The sequence below is a fragment of the Mustelus asterias genome, chromosome 2, assembly GCF_964213995.1.
Source record: "Mustelus asterias chromosome 2, sMusAst1.hap1.1, whole genome shotgun sequence".
Lineage (NCBI taxonomy): Eukaryota > Metazoa > Chordata > Chondrichthyes > Carcharhiniformes > Triakidae > Mustelus > Mustelus asterias.
Genome location: NC_135802.1, coordinates 38,628,941 through 38,648,302, shown reverse-complemented (window position 1 = coordinate 38,648,302; position 19,362 = coordinate 38,628,941).

Sequence of the window (19,362 nt, the reverse complement as noted above, 5' to 3'; positions counted from 1 at the left end):
GTATTTTGAAGCTGGCAACAACGTAAATGCTCCATGAAAATAATGGATGTCACAAGATCATTTCTGTACCCATGTCTGTGCAACGAACCTGGTGAAATAAGGGAGCTGTGTGTATCCAACGGGATGGCATCAGCTGGAGTCATTCCCAAATTCCAGACCTGAAAAGACAGGGTTCGAATCTCCGGTGCCACCCATCCCCATTAAATATCTTAGTGCAATCTATCTTTCACCATGATTGGATTCCGTAAGTTAGTGCAAATTAATAACTGTTCGGTAGCATTTCAAAAGTGTGTTAATCAGGGTTCAGGGTAAGCACGTTCCTCTTAAAGTGAAGGGCAATGCTGGTAGAAGTAGGGAACCCTGGATGACTCGGGATATTGAGGCCCTGGTCAAGAAGAAAAAGGAGGCACATGACATACATAGGCAGCTGGGATCAAGTGAATTCCTTGAAGAGTATAGGGGTGTAGGAGTAGGGTTAAGAGAGAAATTAGGAGGGCAAAAAGGGGACACAAGATTGCTTTGGCAGATAAGGCAAAGGAGAATCCAAAGAGCTTCTACAAATACGTAAAGGCCAAAAGAGTAACTAGGGAGAGAATAGGACCTCTTAAGGATCAACAAGGTCATCTATGTGCGGATCCACAGGGGGTGGATGAGATCCTAAATGAATATTTCTCATCAGTATTTACTGTTGAGAAAAGAATGGATTTTAGGGAACTTGGGGAAATAAATAGTGATGTCTTGAGGAGTGTACATATTACAGAGAAGGAGGTGCTGGAAGTCTTAAAGCACACCAAGGTAGATAAATCCCCGGGACCTGATGAAATATATCCCAGGACATTGTGGGAGGCTAAGGAGGAAATTGTAGGTCTCCTTGCAGAGATATTTGAACCATCGATAGTCACAGGCGAGGTGCCTGAAGATTGGAGGGTGGCAAATGTTGTGCCTTTGTTTAAAAAGGGCTGCAGGGAAAAGCCTGGGAACTACGGGCCGGTGAGCCTCACATCTGGGGTGGATAAGTTGTTGGAAGGTATTTTGAGAGACAGGATCTACAGGCATTTAGAGACACAAGGACTGATTAGGGACAGTCAGCATGGCTTTGTGAGTGGAAAACCATGTCTCACAAATTTGATTGAGTTTTTTGAAGGGGCAACCAAGAGGGTAGGTGAGGGCAATGCAGTTGATGTTGTCTACATGGACTTTAGCAAGGCCTTTGACAAGGTACCGCATGGTAGGTTGTTGCATAAGGTTAAATCTCATGGGATTCAGGGTGAGGTAGCTAAATGGATACAAAACTGGCTTGATGACAGAATGTGGAGATGCCGGCGTTGGACTGGGGGTGTTACAACCTGGTGTACCTGTTTTAAGATAAGGGCCAGGGTTTCCTGGCTCGGCCGTGATGGGACCCACCCCAGGGGATGCAGCAGACCAGCCATATGTCCATACGTCCACTGACATTCGGTGGGACTGGAAAATCCCAGCAGCAGCTGGGGCTAGAAAATCCCTGCCTAATTGTTAAAGTGAAACAACCTAGTGTTGTTAAACTTCTTACTTGATGACAGAAGCCAGAGGGTGGTTGGAGAGGGTTGTTTTTCAAACTGGAGGCCTGTGACCAGCAGTGTGCCTCAGGAATCGGTGCTGGGCCCACTGTTATTTGTCATTTATATTAATGATTTAGATGAGAATATAGGAGGCATGGTAAATAAGTTTGCAGATGACACCAAGATTGGTGGTGTAGTGGACAGTGAAGAAAAGTATCTCCAATTGCAATGGGATCTTGATCAACTGGTCCAGTGGGCTGACGAATGGTAGATGGAGTTTCAGTTAGATAAATGCAAGGTGATGCAATTTGGTAGATTGAACCAGGGCAGGATGTTAGGGCGTTGGGGAGAGTTACAGAACAATGTGATCCAGGGGTACAGGTTCATAGCTCCTTGAAAGTGGAGTCACAGGTGGACAGAGTGGTGAAGAAGGCATTCAGCCTGCTTGGTTTCATTGGTCAGAACATTGGATCCAGGAGTTGGGACGTCTTGTTGAAGTTGTACAAGACATTGGTAAGGCCATACTTGGGATACTGTGTACAGTTCTGGTCACCCTATTATAGAAAGGATATTATTAAACTAGAAAGAGTGCAGAAAAGATTTACTAGGATGCTACCGGGACTTGATGGTTTGAGTTACAAGGAGAGGCTGGATAGACTGGAACTTTTTTCTCTGGAGCGTAGGAGTCTGAGGGGTGATCTGATAGAGGTCTATAAAATAATGAGGGGCACAGATCAGCTCGATAGTCAATATCTTTTCCCAAAGGTAGAGGAGTCTAAAACTAGAGGGCATAGGTTTAAGGTGAGAGGGGAGAGATACAAAAGTGTCCAGAGGGGCAATATTTTCACACAGAGGGCGGTGAGTATCTGGAATGAGTTGCCAGAGGTAGTAGTAGAGGCAGGTACAATTTTGTCTTTTAAAAAGCGTTTAGACAGTTACATGGGTAAGATGTGTATAGAGGGATATGAGCCAAATGCGGGCAATTGGGACTAGCTTTGGGGTTAAAAAAAAGGGGTGTCATGGACAAGTTGGGCCGAAGGGCCTGTTTCCATGCTGTAAACGTCTATGACTCTATGACTCATTCTGGTCTCATAAAATATTTGTGCTTCGACCTTCGTTGAAGCAATCACTAGTTTGTCAAAACCAAAGGAGATGCTCCAAGAAAAATATCTGCAAGTGTGCATTGGAAGGAGGTTACGTTGAGAGTTTAGACTTGATCTCACCTTCTCCAATCAACCTTGCTCTGTGCAGCTTGCAAGCAGCTTTGCAGTGCACACAAAGATTGACAAGTGCAGTGCAGTTGAAGTAAAAGGATGCTAAAATTGGGAAGAGGAAAATATGCAGACTCTCGTCATCTTCACAGCAGGCAGTAAATGGCATCTTGTAATGAAACTGGGCAGGTTTTGTAGATTGATTTCGAAAGTAGTGACTGCTCTCCAGTCAATAACAATGAGGGTGACCACAGGATCCACCCTCTGCACAACTGATTGTTTATGGAACTCTTAGAAAATAGGAACAGGAGCTGCCATTTGGTCCTTCGGGCCTGCTCTGCCATTCAATATGATCAAGGCTGATCCTCTATCTCCACATCATACTCCCGCATTGCCCCCCATACCCCTTGACACCATTAGAGTCTAGAAATCTATCCATTTCCTTCTTAAATATATTCAGTGACTTGGCCTCCACAACCTTCTGTGGTAGAGAATTCCACAGGTTCACCGCCTTCTGAGTAAAGAGATTTCTCCTCATCTCAGTTCTAATTGACTTACACCGTATCCTGAAACCGAGACTCCTTCTTCAAGACGCCCTAGCCAGAGGAAACAGCATCCCTGCATCCAATCTAACAGTCCCGTCACAGTTTTAGAGGTTTCAATGAGATCTCATTCTTCTAAGCTCCAGTGAATACAATCCCAGACAACCCAATCTCTCCTCATATGACAGTCCTGTCATCCCAGGAATCAGTCTGGTGAACCTTCACTGCACTTCCTCTATGGCAAATATATCCCTTCTTAGATAAGGAAACCAAAACTGCACACGATACTCCAGGTTTTATTTCACTAAGGCCCTGTACCACCTTCTAAAACATCCTTGCTCCTGGACTCAGGTCCTCTTGCAATGAAGGCCAACAGACCATTCACCTCCGTAACTGCTTGCTGTACCTGCATGCTTCCTTTCAGTGACTGGCGTACTAGGACATCTTTGTACAACGTTTCCCAGTCTATCACCATTTAAATAATACTCTACCATTCTGTTTCTCCATCCTAAGTGGATAGCTTCACATGTGTCCACATTATATAGCATCTGTCATGCATTTAGACACGTGTCTCAATCACCTCTTAACATCCTTCTCACCAAGTTTTGTGTTGTCAGCAAACTTGGAAATATTGGGGCGGCACGGTAGCACAGTGGTTAGCACTGCTGCTTCACAGCTCCAGGGACCTGGGTTCGATTACCGGCTTGGGTCACTGTCTGTGTGGAGTTTGCACATTCTCCTCGTGTCTGCGTGGGTTTCCTCCGGGTGCTCCGGTTTCCTCCCACAGTCCAAAGATGTGCGGGTTAGGTTGATTGGCCAGGTTAAAAATTGCCCCTTAGAGTCCTGAGATGCGTAGGTCAGAGGGATTAGCGGGTAAATATGTGGGGGTAGGGCCTGGGTGGGATTGTGGTCGGTGCAGACTCGATGGGCCAAATGGCCTCCTTCTGCACTATAGGGATTCTATGATTTCTATTACATTTGGTTCCCTCATCCAAATCATTGATGTATATTGTGAATAGCTGGGGCCCAATCACTAATCCCTGCGGGATCCCACTAGTCACTGCCTACCGCTTTGAAAACAACCCATTTATTCCTCCTCTCTGTTTCCTGTCTGTCAATTCTCAATACACGGCAATTTATTACACCCAATCCCACATACTTTAATTTTGCACACTAACCTTTTATGTGATACTTTATCAAAAGCTTTCTGAAAATCCAAATACACCACATCCACTGGTTAATGTTAGGATACGGTCTTCAAGTACTCAGCTATTAGGTGGTCACCAATGTTAAATTGTGTAAGAAATATATTAGAAATTCAATGTCATGTTGACTAAAGTGACAAATTTTAGTGTTTTTAGGATACTTTTGACTGCCGGACTATGATTGTTTAATGAGAAAAGAATAATTGGCACTCTAGTTGTCTGAGGTCCCTTGGCGATGAGCAATCATAATATGATCGAATTCGTCATTAAGATGGACAGTGATGGAGTTGATTCTCAGACTAGGGTCCTAAATCTAAATGAAGGAAGCTATGATAGCGAGGAGTGAGTTGACTATGATGGATTGGGAACGTTACTTAAAGGGATGGTGGTGGATAGGCAAACATTCAAAGGCCACATGGGTGAACCGCAACAATTATTCATTCCTTTCTGGCTCAAAAATAAAACTGGAAAGGTGGCCAAACCATGGCTTATAAGGAAAATTAGAGATGGTATTAGATCCAAAGAAGAGGAATACAAATTGGCCAGAAAAAACAAGACTTGAGGATTGGGAGCAGTTTAGAATTCAGCAAAGGAGGACAAAGGGATGGATTAGGAAGCGGAAATAGAATATGAGAGTAAGATTGCAGGGGACATAAAACCTGAATGTAAGAGCTTCTATTGGGATGTGAAGAGAAAAAGATTGGTGAAGATAAATATAGGTCTTTTATAGTCAGAAACAGGAGAATTTATAATGGGGAACAAAAAAATGGCTGACCAACTGAATACATACTTTGGTTCTGTCTTCACAAAGGAGGACACAAATAACCTACCAGAAATATTGGGGAACACAGGGTTTAGTGAGAGGGAGGAACTGAAGGAAATCAGTATTAGAAGAGAAATGCTGTTGGGGAAATTAATAGAACTGAAGGCCAATTAATCTCCAGGGTCTGATAATCTACATAGCAGTGTATTTAAAGAAGTGGCCTTAGACATAATGAATGTATTGGTGGTCATCTTCCAAGATTCTATAGGCTCTAAAACAGTTCCTACAGGTTGTAGAGTAGCTAACATAACTCCTCTATTTAAAAAGGAGGGGGAGAGAAAACAGGGAATTATAGACCAGTCAGCCTGATGTTGGTAGTGGGGAAAATGCAAGAGTCCAATAAAATTGATTTAATAGCAAAGCACTTGGAAAACAGTGACAGAATCGGACAGAGTCGGCATAGATTTACAGAAGGGAAATCATGCTTGACAAATCTACTGGAATTCTTCAAGGATGTAACCAACATAGTTGGTGAGGGGAAGCCAGTGGATGTGGTTTATTTGGATTTTCAGGAGGCGTTTGACAAAGTTCACATAAGAGATTAGCACATAAAATTAAAGCTCATGGGATTGGGGGTAGTGCATTGAGATGGATAGGAAATGGGTTGGCAGACAGGAAACAAAGAATAGGAATAAATGGGTCTGTTTTCCAAATGGCAGGCAGTGACTAGTATGCACTGCAAGGATCAGTGCTAGGACCCCAGCTATTCACAATATTTATTAACGATTTAGCTAAGGGAACTAAATATATTGTATCCAAATTTGCAGATGACACAAAGCTGGGTGGGAGGATGAGCTGTGAGCAGGATGCAGAGATGCTTCAGTGCGACTTGGACAAGTTGAGTGATGTTCAAATGCATGGCAGATGCAGTATAATGTGGATAAATGTGAGGTTATCTACTTTGGCAGCAAAAACAGGAAGGCAGATTATTATCTGAATGGTGATTCAGATTGATTGAGAGAGGGGAATGTGCAACGAGACCTGGGTGTCCTTGTACACTAGTTGCTGAAAGTAAGCCTACTGGTGGTAAAGAAGTCAAATGGGCTGTTGGTCTTCATAGCGAGAGGATTGAGTATAGGAGCAGGGGTGTCTTGCTGCAATTTTGATTTGATTTATTATTGTCACATGTATTAAAGTATTGTTTCTTGCGTGCTTTACAGACAAAACATACCGTTCATAGAATGCATAGGGGGGAAGGAAAGGAGAGGGTGCAGAATATAACATTAGTAGAGAGTTTAAAAACATTAGAGTAGTTTTAAAAGCATAGAACTCGAGTAAAAGATAGAATTAGAGAGTATGCTGGAGACAGCTCGCAAGAAGCTGCCACATTCCAGCGCCATCTTGAATTCAGCTTATACAGGACTGAGATGAGGAGAAACTCCTTCACCCAGAGAGTGGTGAACCTGTGGAATTCGCCACCACAGAAAACAGTTGAGGCCAAACATTGTACGTTTTCAAGAAGGAGTTGGATATAGTTCTTGGGGCTAAAGGGATCAAAGGATAAGGGGGGGGGGGGGGTGGGAACAGGTTACTGAGTTGGATGATCAGCCGTGATTATAAGTGGCAAGGCAGGCTCAAGGTCTGAGGTGCCTACTCCTTCTCCTATTCTGTATGTTTCTATGAGAAGCTCCTTAACCCTCAGGTTGATGTCTCCTTACTTGACTTTCAGTTGACTTTCTTGCTTATTATTTCTGAGTTTTTGTAGTGGAGATGGCAAGAAACAAGTTTAGTGACCCTTTCAGGACATGGTATAATAGCCGTATATAAAAATAAATCTCATTATCAATCTATGAATACATAGATGTCTTGTGAACAGTGTTTGGCTTTTGTAAGGTCACCTTTCTGCTGAACACTTCTGTTCATTCCTCATTTCAAAATGTCAAGCGTCGCTGGAGTAGGTTTTCACTGTGCGTGATAGTGCAAAATGGGTGATAGCAAGTCAATGAAAATCATTCGTAAAACTGAAGTCAGTGGAATGAAAATCAGGCGTGATGTTAAGCAGGTTGCCGACTTGCTATCAGCACTTCTGCACCGTTTCACAAAGTCAAAATCTACCCAACGCTAAGGGATATTCCGAAATTCATATTGGTTCTACCAACAGTAGTTGACAGATTCAGTGTGGTAATACTGAGAATGAGGATGTGAGGATGTATAGAGCTTGATTGCAGACTTCTATTTAATAGAACAGGCCACACAGGTGGAGGACAATTGTGTCTCTTGGGGTGCTGGACTGAAAGGCAATGTCCTTTACCATGACAATCTGAATGTTCTTGACATCAGGAAACAAGTGTCTATGGCCTGGCAGATAGAATTGTAAATGATCACAGCATTTAAAATGAAGTAATAGGCCCCAAGAAGTATCTGTGTGGACAGAAGTTGTTTTAGATGTTGGAAGAGGGGATGGATTTCTAGATATTAGTGTCACAAGTAGGCTTACATTAAAACTGCAATTAAGTTACTGTGAAAATCCCCTAGTCACCACATTCTGGCACCTGTTTGGGTACACTGAGGGAGAATTTAGCATGGCCAATGCACCTAACCAGCTTGTCTTTCAACTATGGGAGGAAACCAGAGCACCCAGAAGAAACCCTCATAGACACGGGGAGAACATGCAGATTCCACACAGACAGCGACCCAAGCTGGGAATCGAACCCGGGACCCTGGCACTGTGAGGCAGCAGTGCTAACCACTGTGCCATTGATTTTTCAAGACGATTGCTGTACCAATTGCTTTATATATTTACCTTTAGTTGTGCAGAGGAGCCAGAGGGAAAGCAACAGAATTGAAGCACAACAACACTTAAATAACTGAAAATTAATTTGAATAGATTTGTTGTTTTTGGGTGCTTACCAACTGTTGATTAGTGTTTTGGTATGTTTCGATTGATTTGTATTTATTCAGTGAGATGCTTGAGCCACTCAGCATCGTACATTTGACGAATATGATTATAACCTGTTTCCTTAACAAGATGACTTTTTAGACAAACAAGATTAACCCTGTCATGCATGAAAACACATTTTCCCTCATCTGATGAATGCACGCTAAACACACAAGGCTTTTAATTATATAGATTTATGGGCGCTGATCCATTATTGTTTTTAACTTTCAGAATAGTTTTTAAATGATGATAATAAAACCTGTTGCACCAATGTTGATGTTGCAAACTCTACGGCAGGAAATGGGCAATTCACCATTTTTAACATTCTTTCTAAACTTTGATAAGTTCTTCCAGATTTAAGATTTATTCACTGCCAACAAAAGATATGTATGTTATGTGAACTGATTTTCAGGTTGTTCAACGATATTTAATGACATTCACACACGAGAATCTTTTATTCTACCAGCAGTATAAACATAGCCTTCCTCCCCTTCAGATAAATCTTACCACAATCAAGAGATAATTGTTAACTGCAAAGAAATGTGAAAATAATAGGGTAGCAAGAGTTGAGGATCTCAATTTCACTATTATATACTGGGGTTAAAAAACAAAGTTAAGGACAAGGTCGGTGAAGAATTCCGAAAATGTGTGCAGAAGAACTTCCTTACTTGGCACCTTTCCAATCTCACAAGGAGGGAAGCAGTGCTATATTGTGGGGAATTTAGTAGGGAAGGTAGTGTTTTAGTGAGAGAACATCTCAGTGATAATGAGCATGAAATAATTAGAGGGGAGAGATACATAAGAACATAAGAACTAGGAGCAGGAGTAGGCCATCTGGTCCTCGAGTTTGCTCCGCCATTCAATAAGAACATGGCTGATCTTTTTGTGGACTCAGCTCCACTTACCCGCCCGCTCACCATAACCCTTAATTCCTTTACTGTTCAAAAATTTATCTATCCTTGCCTTAAAAACATTCACTGAGGTAGCCTCAACTGATTCACTGGGCAGGGAATTCCACAGATTCACAACCCTTTGGGTGAAGAAGTTCCTCTCAAACACTGGAGGAGGTCCTTGGGGACAGCACAGTGGCATAGTGGCTTGCACTGCTGTCCCAGAGCACCAGGGACCCGGGCTTGATTCCCAGCTTGGGTCACTGTCTATACAAATGACTCCAGAGGAGCACTTTTTTCACACAGAGGGTGGTGAGTGTCTGGAACGAGCTGCCAGAGGTCGTCGTAGAGGCGGGTACAATTTTATATCCAACTGCTTCTTGAAAACATACAATGTTCTTTAAGTGGGTGTCACCCCTGCTGTTGAGGGAGGAAGTCCATGGGGCACAAGGTGCCCAAACAGGAGGGACTAACCCTCATCCTGAACCGGGATGCAGACCATGTGACATGGACCACCCTTGCCTCTGGTAAAATATCAATGATGGCGTCAAGCGGTCCTGAAGTGGCCATTAATTGGTCACTTAAGGGTCTCAATCGCCTCAACTGTGAGCTGTGGGCAAACTTCCAGCAGAGTTGGGTTGGTGATAAGCACAACAACACTCTACTCAGCCCCAATCTCCATCCCACCTGATTTTGTGCCTTCCACACAAGCCCATCCCGCACCTGTCATCCCATTCTCAAGGTCTGGGGTCTGGAGCCTGGCCTGGGGTGGGAGAGGTGAAACATATCTAACCTATGACGTTCCTCTATGGTTCTAAGAAGATCTCCAATGAGCAGAAGGTAAGACACACACCCTCCAAAAACAGTTGAGCTCAATGGTCAGACTCTCTTAGGAAATCATAAACACAAAGGGACTTGGGAGTCATTGTTCAAGATTCTCTTAAGGTTAACGTGCAGGTTCAGTCGGCAGTTAGGAAGGCAAATGCAATGTTAGCATTCATGTTGAGAGGGCTAGAATACAAGAGCAGGGATGTACTTCTGAGGCAGTATAAGGCTCTGGTCAGTACTTTGGAGTACTGTGAGCAGTTTTGGGCCCTATATCTAAGGAAAGGTGTGCTGGCCTAGGAAAGGGTCCAGAGGAGGTTCACAAGAATGATCCCTGGAATGAAGAGCTTGTCGTATGAGAAACGGTTGAGGACTCTGGGTCTGTACTCATTGGAGTTTAGGAGGATCTTATTGAAACTTACAGGATACTGCGAGGCCTGGATAGAATGGACGTGGAGAGGATGCTTCCACTAGTCGGAAAAACTAGAACCAGAGGGCACAACCTCAGGCTAAAGGAACGATCCTTTAAAACAGAGATGAGGAGGAATTTCTTCAGCCAGAGAGCGAGGCTGCTGAAGTTGCAATGTAGGAAATATGGCAGCCAATGCGCACACAGCAAACTCCCACAAACAGCAATTGATAAAAGGAGAAGATAAAAGGATAAAATAAGAAAGGGGCTAGCCCATTCTGTAGTTGAAGTTGCCTTCAAGCATAGTACATGCACGAGAATGCAATCACCTCCGAGTCATACACTATCCTGACTTGGAACTTTTACTGGCGCTGGGTCAAACTCCTGGGACTCCCTTTCTAACAGCACCGTGTAACAGTGGGTGCAACTTTCACTATCTGAACTTTAGCAGTTCAAGAAGGTGGCACAGCATCACTTGCACAACGCAATAATAGATGAGCAACAAATGCTGGCCTTGCCAATGATGTTCACATCCCACGAATGAATAATATTGTCTTCCCTGCAGTCCTAGCCTGCTGATCTAATCTTCAATCAAACAGACCTTCCTCTAACAACCAGCTGCTTCCAACATAATATTGCTCTATCAACTTAGTTTCAAACATGCTCACACGCTGGCCCCAGGTTATGCAAGTTTGGTCGTGAGGTCCTGAAAACACAATTTAGATTTCTGATTAGCATAGGCAAGTGTTCTAGACACTTGAGAGATCAGGATCATGATGCTGAATTGAAAATCTACTTAAAGAACCGTGTAATGTAAGCCTGTCAAGTGCATTTTTCTAGTTGTGCTAAAAATAAGAAAGGGGCTAGCCCGTTCTGCAGTTGAAGTTGCCTTCAAGGATAGTGTTTAGTCAATAGTGCTTTTAATATTTTGATACAGTAAACATCTTCAAACATAATATCTTGTCATGTCATTCTTTCAATCTCCATGGAGATTGGGACAATTGAGTCACATTTGCAAAAATCTTGCTGACGTTTACACCAGCGGGATCTTATGGTCCCGCTAACAGCATACCTCTGCCGCAGGTTTCCCGGTGGTGAGGGGTGTGCTCAGTGGGAAACTCCGTTGACAATGGCAGGACCATAAGATTCCACCTCCAGCAAGTCTGTAGGTTGTAGTTTTAAGCTCCTGTCCAAAGAGCTGAATACGCCATTTACACTGATACTCCGATGTGTCAACAGGGAGATGCTGCACTGGCAGATAACCCATTGACTAGAGGCCCTGTCATCTCTCTTAGAGCTTGTTATAAAATTCCATATTCTATTTTGAAAACGAGCAGCAAAGATCGGAACAATATTTATTCCTCAATCACCATCATGTATAAAAAAACAGCTTATTTGTTATTGGGATCTTGCTGTGCAAACAATGGCCACTGTGGTTCCCATATTATGATTGCGACTGCCTTTCAAATGTAAAGTGCGTTGGGATGTTGTGAAAAACGCTATGTAAACACAAGATTTCTTGTTTTTAACTCTACCATGTAGGGGTTGTATTATGTGCAACGCAAATAATTTAAAAACCAAATTAGGTAGTCCAATTCTGAGCATTTAAATCATATTCGTGAGTTTTAAGAGGTGAATGAAATGCTGGAATGGTGTCATCATGTCATTGAAATGGACCGTGACCAGCTAGTCAACCACATGAAATAAATATGTACAGCAGTGATCTCAGAGGCTATATATGTAAGCTTACTTTGTAATAAATATACATTTTTGCATCTGATGTGGCCTCTACATTTCCTTTATCTTTCTGAGCCTCCTGGGAGCCCTGATTCATGGTGGGTTTTATGGGGCCCAAGTACTTTATCCAAGGGAGAAAGTGTTTCAGTTAGTACTGACAGTCTATCCAAACACAAAGGGCAGGGGAGGAAGTGTCACAGCGGGAGCTTATCGTGTTTCTCACCTTACATCTTTGCTTAAGCAGAATTGAGATCCAAAACCCTTCCTCCCAGGGGCAGTGTATGATGCACCTACCTCCAACTCAGCCACGATCAACTCATTCAGCACAGACCCTAAGATGCATCCTCAACTGCAAAGCCTAATACCACAATGGGCCACCAAACTGCACAGAAACATAGCATTATGTGTAAGATCTGATATTGAGACTAATAATAAACCGCGAGGTCAACTGTAGTAAACTAACTGGAAGTTTATTAACACGTCTTTATCCGAGCACAGTCAGTACAAGACTGGTTAGGAAAGCTCCACCCAGGGTGGAGCTTGAGTCCTGGGTCACCTGAACTGTTCTGTTAAAGAGGCACATCCCAACATGCATAACACATAGGGAATTGAATGAGGCTGCGCAGCCAACTTAAAGGTACAAAAGTATGGATGAAGGTAGGTGTTTCCATGGTGCTAGGAAAAATACCACAAAAACGTGAGGGTTGTTCTGTCACTGCCCTACATCTCCCACCTGAATGTGCTTGTGCCAGGCTATTCTCTCAGCTGAATGAGGGCAGCTCTGTTTGTCCTTGTGAGTTCTCAGCTTCTGAATGGAGGAAGGTGGAGTCTCGTTGCAGTCTGAGCGGGTCTCAGCTCGTCCTGCTGGGTGTGGACAGTGCTGCATATTTCTCAGCTCAGCATGCTTCCTGCTAGCCTTTTTTTTCCTTCGCCATTGTTGGGGCTGCTCTGAAGCATGGGTAAGAAATCTCCGTGGGGGTCTTCAGATTGGCCGCCAAACTTCAGTAGAAGCTGTTGGATAGCAGGTCTCTACGTCAGCTGGTAATGGATGGGATCGCAGCCAAACCGCAGTCTCCTGGGATCCACGCTTGCACACTTTCCAAGAAAAAATGGAAGTAAACATTCTATCAGGCACAGACATTCTTTTCCATTCCATTGCAAAGTAGGCATTAGGGTCAGTTTGCTACTCTATCTACATCTCTTCCAGTTCCTTAGTTCCAATTAGGATCTCTGCACTGTCCGACTGTTATTGTGTCTGACATTAATTATTGGCATTATGGTTGCCCAAGTTAATATTGGCACTACTGAAAGCATTAGCCAGGATTTTTTCAGGCCAACAGGGGTCTTGCCCATCAATCAGAGATGTTGTCATATATTTTAAACGCAGCATGACATCACTAGAAGGGAAGTGTGTCATGCGATCCAGTCTTGGTTTCATTTTTGTTCTGAGCAGAGCACACACCCACAGCTCTGCTGCTGATGTCTTTAAGCTTCCTATCCATGTATAAACATTCCCATGTGTCTAGTCTAAATATATGAACCCACAACATGATTACAATTGGTGCTTTTATATCACTATAACAACATAGCTGAGGGGAACCCCTGATAGTTCTGTGGGGGAGGCCTGACAGAATTAAGTGCACGTCAGACCAGAGGCCAGCAGCTAGTCATTGTGTGCAGCGCCAGCATGACCAGTGGCAGCTAATGGTACTCCACCCACCCGAGGCCCAGGATCATGGCCAATGCACCGACCAGCATGTCTTTCAGACTGTGGGAAGAATCTGGACCACCCGGGGGAAACCCCTGCAGACACGGGGAGAATGTGCAGGCTCTGCACAGACAATGACCCAAGCCGGGAATCGAACCCGGATCCCTGGAGCAATGCTAGCCACTGTGCCACTATGCCGCCCATACCAAGCCTTCCTTCTAATTCTTATCTACATTCCTCCATGAAGAGCGTTAGGGTGTTTTACAGCATTAAAAGTACTACAATAATGCACATTTCTTATTTTATAGAACATAAACAAGCAAAGAGACTTCTGTTGGATTTCCCTCTCATTTTCCTTCCTCATCAATCTTTTAATTTTACTTATTTAACAAGTAAACTCCTTTTATCTTGCTTGTTGACATGCCATTCCTTCCTTGTTTGCTGTTGTGAGCTAAGCAAATGTTAGTTACCATGGGAACAGTAATCCATGAATGGTCAGGACCTCCTCAGTGGTTGTCAGTTTATACTTTTTTTGTTAACCTTTTTTGTGCTGTAACAAAAAAGGACTACCAGGTAGGGGAGCCAGAAGCTTGAACAAACATGGCCCAGTGAGGTCTAGTTGGCAGCCAAGAGGGCTTTTACCAGCCCAGAGCAACCATCTACACTGAGGCGCACAGTCACAAAGGTGAAGAACAATAATTACATCAATTGGTAACATTGCCTTTTGTTGGGCTGCAAGAGTGGTATTGTCAGCATTCTGAACTTATACAACATGGCACTGATCGTGGTCTTTGAAAGGAAAACGTGTGTTTAGGTTTGTCAGTTTAATCGATTCAAAATTTTTCAGCTGGTGCCTCAGGAGAGAATGTTAGAAGATAAAAGAAATAGTAACTTGTTGGTGGCACAATGTTGGCATAATAGTTGGCACTGTTGCCTCACAGCGCCAGGCATCTGGGTTCGATTCCCGGTTTGGGTCACTGTCTGTGTGGAGTTTGCACGTTCTCCCCGTGTTTGCGTGGGTTTCCTCCAGGAGCTCCAGTTTCCTCCCATACTCCAAAGATGTGCAGGTTAGGTTGATTGGCCATGCTAAATTAACCCTAGTGTTAGGAGGATTAGCAGGGTAAATATGAGGGATTATGGGAATAGGGCCTGGGTGGGACTGTGATCGGTGCAGACTCGATGGGCCGAATGGCCTCCTTCTGCATTGTAGGGATTCTTTGATTCTATGATACTTAAGTTTAAGATTATTTATTAGTCTCACAAATAGGCTTACATTAACACTGTAATGGAGCTACTGTAAAAATCCACTAGTCACCAGACTCCAGCACCTGTTCGGGTACACTGAGGGAGAATTGAGCATGGCCAATGCACCTAACCAGCATGTCTTTCGGACTGTGGGAGGAAACTGGAACACCGGAAGAAACCCACGCAGACAACGTGCAGACTCTGCGTAGACAGTGACCCCAGCCAGGAATTGAACCCGGGTCCCTGGTGCTGTGCAGCAGCAGTGCTAACCACCGTGCCGCCGTGTTGGAAATATGGAAATAAGAAGTTAAAAGTGGGAATCGGAGTCGGTCAGTTGGCCTGTTCCACCATTCAATAAGATCGTATTTCATCTTCTAACTTTCCAATCTACACAGTGTACCAAGTGTGGCCTTAACCATCCCCTGTATAATTGCAATAGGACTTCTTTACTCTTACACTCTAATCCCTTTGTAGCAAAAGTTAATATACCTTTTGCCTTCCTAATCGCTTATATATCTTAACTTTAACTAACTGCATAGCAGTTAACCCCTTCAAGGGCATGCATCAGAAAGGTCATGTGACCCCACCACCCAATGGGGGTCAAGTTCAGGGATCTCTGAGCAAAGCGTGAGCTTTTATAGCTAGATTGATCCTACAGCTGCGAATGAACACATCGATCGAAGAACCCTGTATATATTTGTAAACAGTAATAAACCTGCTGCTGTTTTTTAGCTAACTGGTGGTCACCAATTATTGCATGTACTACATTGACAATGAGGAAAACAGCAGCAACTCAGATTGCAACAAAAAATTTGCAAGACTTGCACAACACCCAGCCTGCTAAAGTAGCCATGCCTCTCTTCAGAAAAGTAGAGGCTTTTGACACTGCTACAGAAGACTGGGTACAATAGGTGGAGCATTTGGAATATTTTTTCAGTGCTAATGGGATAGAGTGGAAGGATGAGAAGAAAGTCATATTGCTGACTGCACATGGGACCTGGACATATAACTTGATCTGAAGTTCAACATCCATGGATGCTTCCAACACAAAAACATTTGCAGAGCTCATTCAGCTAGCAAAGGGGCATTACCACCCTAAGCCCGTCAGTAATACTACAAAGATATAAATTTAACTCAATGGGGAGAACCCCAGGGGAGACCACTGCAGCCTTTATAGCAAGGCTAAGACAAAATGCAGAGCATTGTGATTTTGGCTCAGCATTGAATGACATGTTAAGGGACTGATTGGTATGTGGTGCAAACTATGCAAGCTGTCCAGGGAAAACTTTGAGTTGAATCAGAGGTAACTTTAAAAAAGGTGCTGAAAATCACATCTGCAATGGAGAGCGCTGAGAAGGGCTCTCCGTTGTAAGTAGGCTTAGATTAACACTGCAATTAAGTTCAATTTTAAAACAGAGATGAGGATAATTTTTTTCTCCCTGAGGATAGCGAGTTTTTGGAAATCCCTTCCTCAAATGGCAGTGGAAGCAGAATCTTTAAATGTTTTTAAGGCAGAATTAGATAAATTCTTGATAAACAAGGGGGTGAAAGATTACCGGGAGTAGGCGGAAGGTTACAATTAGATCAGCCATTATCTTATTCAATGATGGAGCGGGCTCAAGGGGTTGAATGGCCTAATTCTGCCCTTAGTTCACATTTTCATTTGTCATCTCATTTAAGTTATTGATATTGATTGTAAATAGCTGACGCCCAAGTACTGATCGTTACAGAACTCCACGAGTTACAGCTCCTAGCCTTAAACACAACTTGTACTTACAACAACAACTTGCATAGAGCCTTTAATATAGTAAAATGTGCAATGTACAGTAGTTTTATCAAACAAAATTGAACAACAAGCCTCTTAAGGACCTATTAGGATAGAGGACTAAAATAGTGCTTGGTGATTTAAAGAGATAGGTTGTATGGACTGTCTGAAAGGAAAAGAGAAAAGTGAAGAGGAAATTCCAAGCTTAGGACATTGGAATTTGCGAGCACGGCTGCCAATGTTGGAGTGATGGAAATTTAGCTTGCATAAGAAGCCAGGATTGGAGTAATGTAGAGATCTTGGATGGCTGTAGACTTGGAGGAAGTTATAAAGTTGAGAGAAGTGATGCCACAAAGGATTTGAAAACATAGCATCTATAATGTAAAAATACTTCCCAAAGCTCCCAATGGAGGTGTAATCAAATAATGGACAATGAACAAAGAAAAGAGATATTAGGAGAGGTGACCATAACTTTGGTCAAAGACTTTAGGGAGGGTCTAAGTGCGACAACATTTCACCACTGCTGAACACATCAATTCCATTGTTTATAATACAGATCAAGTCATAATTTATTTACTTATTAGTGTCACATGTAGACTTACATTAACACTGCAATGAAGTTACTGTGAAAATCCCCTAGTCACCACATTCCGGCGCCTGTTCGGATACACTGAGGGAGAATTTAGCAAGGCCAATGCACCTAAACAGCACGTCTTTCAGATTGTGGGAGGAAACTGGAGCATTCAGGAGGAAACCCACACAGACACAGGAAGAACGTGCAGACTTCCCACAGCCAGTCACCCAAGACCGGAATTGAACCCGGGTTCCTGGCGCTGTGAGGCAGCACTGCTAACCACTGTGTCACTATGCTGCCCATGCAACTGCTCCTTTGAACTTCTAACTTGATTAAAATGATAGAATATAAAATACAGAACCTATGCTAAACTATTGCCTTCAAATGTTAAATGCTTGAGGTGCTTCAAGTTGTTGATGTACATTGGTCTGCTGAGTTTTGTCAAAGTCCTCCTTTTGAGCCTGGGGCATTAAATTGTGCAGATTACTGTCACAAACAGCCATCTCTGAAAGATACAATCATATCATAGGTAAAAATATTAGACTTATCATTACATACTGCAACATTCAACAGACGGAATGGTATGTCAATAATTTTCAAACACCAATAATTATTTTCATGACTCGAATAGCACAGTGTTATTCAACTTATAATTTGAGTGTCTCAGCGTGTAACAATGAATACTTTCAAAATTTCAAAGTTGACTTTTTTTGAAGAGAGTTTAATTACAAACCCTTGTGGGTGCCAGAATCTTTAGTTTTGGAGATAATAACTATATTTTCTCACGAAAATATGCTTCAAAGTATTCCACAAGAGGCTGCTGTATAATGCATTCTCCAGACGTGCTAATTATAATACAAATTGAATCATGCGTAAAGTGAATATTGGTGGCAGATGTCTTTGATGCAAAGTGTTAAATAACATAGAAACACGTAGCACAAGGGGGGCGATGGCCAAGTGTTATTATCGATAGACTATTAATCTAGAAACTCAGTTAATGTTCTGGGGAACCTGGATTCGAATCCTGCCGTGGCAGAATTTGAATTCAATAAAAAAAATCTGGAATTAAGAATCTATTGATGACCATGAAGACATTATCGATTGTCAAAAAACAAAAGAAATTACAGCGCTGGAACAGGCCATTCGGCCCTCCAGGCTTGCACCAATCACGCTGACTGACTGAACTAAAACCCCCTGCCCACCCCCCCCAATTCCCATCCTATTCGTGTATTTGTCCAGAAGCCCCTTAAAAGTCACTATCGTATCCGCTTCCACTACCTCCGCCTGAAAGCGAGTTCCAGGCACCCACCACCCTCTGTGTAAAAGACCTGCCTCCTACACCTCTTTTAAACCTTGCCCTCGCAACTTAAACCTAAGCCTCCTAGTAATTGACTCTTCCACCCTGGGAAAAAGCTTCTGACTATCCACTCTGTCTATGCTCCTCGAAAAAACACTAACGTCCTTTAGGGACGGAAATCTGCCGCTCTTACCTAGTCTGGCCTACATGTGACTCCAGAGCTACAGTAATGTGGTTGACTCCCAACTGTGTCCTGTAAAATAGCCTAGCAAGCCATTCGGTTCAAGGTCAACTAGAAATGGGCAATAAATGCTGGCCAGCCAGTGATGCCCATGTCCCATGAGTGAATAAAAAAAACAAAAGGAAGCCATTTTGCCTGTTGTGCCTGTGTCAGTTCTTCCAATGTCTCCAAGAGACATTTTTCAATAAAAACGTCAAGTAGCTAACATGATTAAAAGATTAAAATTAAATGGAGATAAATTACTTTCTCTGGTTGGGGAGTCCAAAACAAGGGGCAGTGGACAGTTCAAAAGTGATGGCAAGAAACATTTCTTTGCAGAAAGTGTGGTGGAGATTTGAAACTCTGGAAAGCTGCTGTATCTCGGTCAGTTGAAAAGTAAAAAAGTGAGTTTGATAGAGTTTTGTTCAGCAGGAGTAGTAAGAGTTATGGTCCCAAGGTGGGTTGATGAGGTGCAGATGCAGTTTTTAAGTTTAT